This window comes from Lipotes vexillifer, unplaced genomic scaffold (assembly GCF_000442215.2).
Source record: "Lipotes vexillifer unplaced genomic scaffold, Lipotes_vexillifer_v1.1 scaffold1337, whole genome shotgun sequence".
Lineage (NCBI taxonomy): Eukaryota > Metazoa > Chordata > Mammalia > Artiodactyla > Lipotidae > Lipotes > Lipotes vexillifer.
The window spans coordinates 257895-266170 of NW_006783488.1; positions in this window are offsets into that span (position 1 = coordinate 257895).

An 8276-nucleotide genomic window follows, 5' to 3' on the forward strand; every position below is an offset into this window, starting at 1 on the left:
AGAAAACCTAAATGAAAGATAGTCTCTCTATTCATGGCAATTATAGACAACTGAAAAAGGTTTCTTGGGTAAATTTTCAACTTGTTTTATCTATTTAACAATTTTTTACATAGTGCTTACTATTTGCCTGGCATTGATCTAAGTTTTCTTTACAATATTTCATATATTGATAAAATAATAATTACATTTAATAATAAATAGTATTTTCTCATTTAAAACAATTTGAAACTTTCATATTTTCCCCCATTCTCTCCATAAACTCTGCTAGACAGCCTGGGTTTCAATAGCCAATCACAAAATTGCAGGAACAAATTACTGAAGCCTGGGTGACAAAAAACACCATGAAAGCATTATAATGGCCCGACAACTTAAGGACCTTCATACATTTAGAAAGAAAACTTTTTTTCTTTAATCCATTATTTAGGTTTTTGGCTATATGTAAGAAAAGGTAGTACTATTTGCATATATAGTACAAACAGAACCAGAGTCACAGATACAGAAAACAAATATGTGATTGCCAGAGGGGAGGGTTTGGGGGGGATGATAGAAACAAGAGATAGAGAAATAAGAGGTACAAACTTCCAGTTACAAGATAAATGAGTCATGGGTATGAAATGTAGTGTGAGAATATAGTCAATAATTATATAATATCTTTGTATGGTGACAGATTGTAAGTAGAATTTCTGTGCTCATCCTTTGAAAGATGTAAAATATTGAATCACTATGTTGTGGACCAGGAACGAACATAGTGTTGTAGGTCAATTATACTTCAAAAGAAAACAAACAAACAAACTCATAGGAAAATAGATTAGATTTGAGGAAAGGGAATTGAATGAAGGTAGTCAAAAGTACACATTTCTAGTTATAAGATAAATAATGTACAACGTGATTAATATAATTAACACTGCTGTGTGTTATATATGAAATTTGTTGAGACAAAATACTTAGCGTTCTCATTACCAGGAATTTTTTTTCTATTTCTTTTATTCTTTATCTATATGAGATGATGGTTGTTAACTAAACTTATTGTGTCAATCGTTTCATGAGGTGTGTAAGTCAAATCATTAAACTGTACACCTTAAACTTACACAGTTAAATGTCATTTACATCTCAAAAGAACTGGAAGAAAAAACAATCATAGATTTTGAAGAGATTATAAAAGAAACAGCCAAAAAAATTTAAAAAATAAACTGAAAATATGGTGAATGGCTTCCATCCTCGAAGGCACTTCACAGTTTAACCCAGGTGGATACTAACCATAATATCTGAATTACATGACTGAAGAAGAAGGTAAAAGTGAAGGACAAATAACGACACATTCTGGCTGAGTCAGCTTTCTTTGGGAGCCTTTCCAAGGTTGTAAAATATGTTTTGCTTGTAATTAATAAATCATAACTTTGTCACATTGTCACATGTAAAGCAGGTTGGTAATATAGTCTTTTCATCCGGGATACATATCCTACCTAAAAATCAGGGCTCTCTTTCTCTAAGGGAGAATGAGATAGATGTTTTATTAGGCAATGAATAGTCTCTGAAACCATATACAGGCTGAAATGTAAAGTAGGTATGAAAAAGATAATAATCAAAGAGTATATATTCTTAAAGTGTGAATCGAAGTATGAGCAATTTAGGAAGTCACAGTCAATTTTCCTATTGGTATTTGCTTTTGCTTAAAGGGTCAGATTCTAATCAATTTTATAATTTTTAATTTAATGATCAGTTATATCACAGACTGGAAGCCCAGTGATATTAACTTCTATCTTAGTGTCTCTGAATACTTGGAATTCCTCTCTTAATCTTCAGCTGCATTGAAAGTCTACAAAAGATCTAGCACAAATTCCACATTCATAAACAAAGATAACCACATTTTTAAAAAAATTCTATTTCATTTATTTTTTATACAGCAGGTTCTTATTAGTTATCTATTTTATACATATTAGTATATATATATATATATGCCAATCCCAATCTGCCAGTTCATCCCACCGCTCCCATCAATTTCCCCCCAGGTGTCCATACATTTGTTCTCTACATCTGTGTCTCAATTTCTGCCTTGCAAACTGGTTCATCTGTACCATTTTTCTAGATTCCACATATATGAGTAAATATATATTTGTTTTCTTTTCTGACTTACTTCACTCTTTATGACAGTCACTAGGTCCAACCACATCTCTACAAATGACCCAATTTCATTCCTTTTTATGGCTGAGTACTATTCCATTGTATATATGTACCATATCTTCTTTATCCATTTGTCTGTCTATGGGCATTTAGGTTGCTTCCATGACCTCACCATTGTAGTGTTGCAATGAATATTGGGGTGCATGTGTCTTTTTGAATTTTGGTTTTCTCTAGGTATATGCCCAAGAGTGGGATTGCTGCATCATATAATTCTATTTTTAGTTTTTTAAGGAACCTCCATACTGTTCTCCATACTGACTGTATCAATTTACATTCCCACCAACAATGCAAGAGTGTTCCCTTTTCTCCACACCCTCTCCAGCATTTATTGTTTCTAGATTTTTTGATGATGGCCATTCTGACCAGTGTGAGATATCTCATTGTAGTTTTATTTATTTATTTTTTTTATTATTATTATTATTATTATTTTGTGGTACATGGGTCTCTCACTGTTGTGGCCTCTCCTGTTTTGGATCACAGGCTCTGGATGTACAGGCTCAGTGGCCATGGCTTACGGGTGCAGCCACTCCACGGCATGTGAGATCTTCCCAGACTGGGGCATGAACCTCTGCCCCCTGCATTGGCAGGCGGACTCTCAACAACTGCGCCACCAGGGAAGGCCTGATTGTAGTTCCGACTCGCATTCCTCTAATGATTAATGATGTTGAGCATTCTTTCATGTGTTTGTTGGCAATCTGTATATCTTCTTTGGAGAAATGTCTATTTAGGTCTTCTGCCCATTTTTGGATTGGGTTGTTTGTTTTTTTTGTTATTGAGCTGCATGAGCTGCTTGTAAATTTTGGAGATTAATCCTTTGTCTGTTGCATGTGTTTGCAGGTTTTTATATTTTATTCCTTTTAATTTATTTCTGATCTCATAGAATTGTGATCAGAAAAGATGTTTGATAAGTTTTCAAATTCCTTAAATTTACCGAAGCTTGATTTGAGACCAAAGATGTGATCTATCCTGGAGAAAGTTCCATGTGCGCTTGAGAGGAAAGTTTAATCTGCTCTTTTTGTTTGGAATGTCCTATAAATATCAATTGAATCTATCTGGTCTATTGTGTCATTTAAAGCTTGTGTTTTCTTATTAATTTTCTGTCTAGGTGATCTGCCCATTGGTGTAAGTGAGGTGTTAAAGTTCCCCACTATTACTGTGTCACTGTCAGTTTCCTCTTTTATAGCTGTTAGCATTCATGTTATGTACTGAGGTGCTCCTGTGTTGGGTGCACATATGTTTAAAACTGTTATAACTTCTTCTTAGACTGGTCCCTTGATCTTTATGTAGTGTCCTTCCTTGTCTCTTGTAATATTCTTTATTTTAAAGTCTATTTTATCTGATATGAGTATTGCTACTCCAGCTTTCTTTCGAATTCCACTTGCCTGGAATATCGTTTTCCACCCCCTCACTTTCAGTCTGTATGTGTATCTAGGACTGAAATGGGTCTCTTGTAGACAGCATATATATGACTCTTGTTTTTGTATCCATTCAGCAAGCCTGTGTCTGTGGTTGCAGAATTTAATCTATGCACATTTAAGGTAATTGTTGGTATGTATGTTCATATTACCATTTTTGTAATTGTTATGGGTTTGTTTTTGTAGGTCTTTCCTTCTCTTGTGCTTCCCACTTAGAGAAGTTCCTTTAGCATTTGTTGTAGAGCTGGTTTGCTAGTGTTGAATTCTCTTAGCTTTTCCTTTTCTGTAAAGCTGTTGATTCCTCCATAGAATCTGAATAAGATCCTTGCTGGGTAGAGTAATCTTGGTTGTAGGTTCTTCCCTTTCATCACTTTAAAGATGTCATGCCCCTCCCTTCTGGCTTGTAGAATTTCTGCTGAGAAATCAGCTGTTAACTTTATGGGAATTCTCTTGTATGTTATTTGTCATTTTTCCCTTGATGCTTTTAATAATTTTTCTTTGTCTTTATTTTTTGTCAATTTGATTACTATGTGTCTTGGCATGTTTCTCTTTGGGTTTATCCTGCCTGGTACCCTCTGCCCTTCCTGGACTTGGGTGGTTATATCCTTTCCGATGTTAGGGACGTTTTCAACTATAATCTCTTCAAATATGTTCTCAGGTCCTTTCTCTCTCTCTTCTCTTTCTGGGACCTCTATAATGAGAATGTTGGTGCATTTAATGTTGTCCCAGTGGTCTCTTTGGCTGTGTACATTTCTTTACATTCTTTTTTCTTTATTCTATTGTGCAGCAGTGAATTCCACCATTCTGTCTTCCAGGTCACTTATCCATTCTTGTGCCTCAGTTATTCTGCTATTGATTACTTCTAGTGTATTTTTCTTTTCAGTTATTGTATTGTTCATCTCTTTTTGTTTGTTCTTTAATTCTTCTAGGTGTTTGTTCTTTAATTCTTTTAAGCCTTTGTTAAACATTTCTTGCATCTTCTCGATGTTTGCCTCCAATCTTTGACCAAGATCCTAGATCATCTTCACTATCAGTGTTCTGGATTTTTTTTCTGGATGGTTGCCTATCTCCACTTCATTTAGTTGTTTTTCTGGCTTTTATTTTGTTCCTTCTTCTGGTACATAGTCCCTGTCTTTTCATTTTGTCTGTCTTTCTGTGAATGTGGTTTTAGTTTCACAGGTTGCAGGATTATAGTTCTTCTTGCTTCTGCTGTCTACCCTCTCAAACTCTTAATTTAAAAATAGGCTTAACTACACTGTTTACAATACCCAAGCATGAAACAAGGCAAGTGCCCATCAACAGATAACTAGCTTAGGAAAATGTGGTATATATATATATATATATATATATATATATATATATATATATATACGTATATATATATATATAAAGTGGAGTGTTATTCAACCTTAACATTTGTAGCAGCATGGGTGGACCGAGAGATTATTATAGTGAGTAAAGTAAGTCAGAGAAAGACAAATACTATATGATGTCACTTATTTGTGAAATATAAAAGTAATACCAAAATAAATCTCCATACAAAAAAAAAAAACAAAAACAGACTTGTAGAAATAGGAAACAAACTTATGGTTACCAAAGTGAGAGGGAGATGGAGAGGGACAAGTTAGGAGTATGAGTTTAACAAACTACTATGCATAAAAATAGATAAGCTACAAAGCCTTACTGTATAGCACAGGGAATTATATTCAATGTCTTGTAAGAATGTATAATGAAATGTAATCTGAAAAAAAATAACTAAATCATAATGCTGTATACCTGAAACTAATACAATATTATAAATCAACTTTACTTCAATAAATAAATAAATAAATAAAAGGGAAAAATAAAAATAGGCTTAACTAAGCTGTAAACAGCCCAAGTTATACTTAGTATTAGAGAAAATATCTTATATTTGGATCAATGGCCACTTTGACCTCAGAGACAACACAGTCAATTGTTATGTACCACAAAGACATTCTGCATTGTGTCAGGAGCACAGAAGAAACTCACCTTATTTCAAGTACAAAGGATTTCAGTTCAGGACATTAGAGAATCCCATGATTGTCGGAAGTTTTGGGCAAGTGAAGGTGGAAGAAGTAACTGGTAGAAAGTGATGAATTTCAGAGGAAGTTACATTACATCCTTAGAATTTCTCAGCAGTCCACATTCTACATCATAGAGAGAAATAAATTTTCTTTATACCACGTGAAATACATACATATACACACAGAAGTATGATTTAAGGCAAATTGAAGTTACAGTTAAAACACAGACAAGTGAAAAAATATTTTTTTCTTGCAAATATGTTTCTAATGGCATAGACATTTATTTCACAAAGGACTGAAATGGTTAACTGGGAACATACTGTATCTCTCATCACCTCCTTTTGTGCTTCTTGAGTTTTGCACAACAGTTATTAAAACATGGCTATTTTTGAGGTTGAATAAACAGTTTATTCTTTCCAAATCTGTGTCTAGACTCAAACTCTGAAAATTATGAGTACATGAGTACATACTCATATTTGTTCAAACGGAACATTATTTTTAAAACATAAATCCTCTGATTTTATAAATAATTTTGTTATGATAAGAATAAAGTTTTAAAATGAGAAAATTGAGTTTAAAATAAATGTATAGTAATTTTCAATAATTCTCAGTTTCATTGTAATTTAATAATGCTGCCTAAATTTTCTAAGTTAGGAACATATTACTTAGAAATATTGATTCACTTACTTTGATGAAACAGTGGCAGAATATCACATTAGTTACATTAGCCATAAGATGAATGAACAATTTTACTGAAGTAAAAATTACACTTGAAATGAATATTGCACTAAATAAATATGTGTAAATTTGCAAACTCATGATAAATGTGATCATGACAATGAAAGAGTTCAAGTAAGACTGTAAGACTGTAAGACTAATTTTATTCTGTTATTATTAGCTGAATTTAAGAATAATATTAATAAAAGCATATAAATAAATACAAATGATGGACACTAAAGAGTCAGATCTAAAATTGTATTCTGCTTATGATTATTCTTGATGAAAAACTGTGGATGTTAATTTCTGATAATTTGATATCATTTATAGTCCAAATTAACTTTAATGAAACTTACTATTTGTCATGTCTCCTGGAAGTATGTTTGTTCAAAATATCAACTGATTTGGAGTTTATGTAAAATAAAAGAGAACATCATGTATATTTGTACAACTGCACCCTGCTTTTGTCAACAATTTCAACAGTCTCTTCTTTTTGTAATTACCAATCTTTTCTATAAAATCTAAGGTTCAGAAGGCCAAGGTACAAGAGAGAAGGCTACAAGTACCTTTTCCACTCTATATCACCTTCATTCAAAATCACAATTGAAAGGACTCACATAAAAAAATTATCAAAAATATATTTTCAATGTTTTGCTGTATTTGGAGAAAAGCACTATACTTACTTCATTATTTATACAATAGGAAAATTGTTATGGTTCATCACAATAAGGTTTTAATTCTGATATTAATTTGTTCTTGCATAAATGTCAAATGATAAAATTGAACAGATTGTCAAAGAGTGATGTTTTATACTATATACATTAAGGTACTGAAAACTTTTAGTTGCCTTTGAATTTTGAATGAATAAGATTTAAGGAAGTTAAAATCTATTATTTTTTTTTCTCTTAAATGAATAATGAAAATTGAAGAGAATACCTCTATTAGTAGTGGAGAAAATCCAGCAGATTTCTAGGATATTATTCTAATGAACGAGAGATGTTTTTTAATAAATTATATATATATATATATATATATATATATATATATATATATATTACTTCTCCTTGATATCCCATAGACATAATACATTTTTGTAAAGGCTAAATAATTTCCATATATATTTAATGCAGAATATTACTTTAAAATTAAAAGAATACCAGTTGAGAAAAGTGTCAGAACCATAAGATTTTTCAATAATTACAACCCAGGTATGACTGCAACTGATAGGTTAAGAGCAAGGTTAGAAAATGACAATGTGATATGAGTTTTGAACTAGAAATGGTCAGTTATAGACGGTGTCTAGTTGTTTATTCTAAAAGCAACTTGTGGGCTTCCCTGCTGGCACAGTGGTTGAGAGTCTGCCTGCCAATGCAGGGGACACGGGTTTGTGCCCCGGTCTGGGAAGATCACACATACCGCGGAGCGGCTAGGCCTGTGAACCATGGCCACTGAGCCTGCATGTGCGGTTCCTGTGCTCCATGGCGGGAGAGGCCACAACTGTGAGAGGCCCACGTATGCAAAATAATAATAATAATAAAATTTAAAAAAATAATAAATAAAAAAAATAATGAAAGCAACTTTTTCTATGAATGGTTTCTTCACAGTCTGTAGATCGGTCCTCCTATTGCAGTTTTTGATAATATTTGTATTAAAAGCCAACCTTATACTGTTTGTAATGAATGTACACCAAGGCTGACATAGCTCTGGCTGAGATTATAATCTGGATTACTTGAAATCGTTTCCCAATTGTCCCAAACATAAATTCATAAAGTATTTACGAATATCTTTAAATCAATATTGTTTTCCCTTCCAGTGCACCTCTAGCATAATTTTATACTGTACATATTAGTATTTGAGAATCTTAAACATTGTACATGAATTTTTGTTAGGCAAATATTTTATTGATGATTTCTTTCAC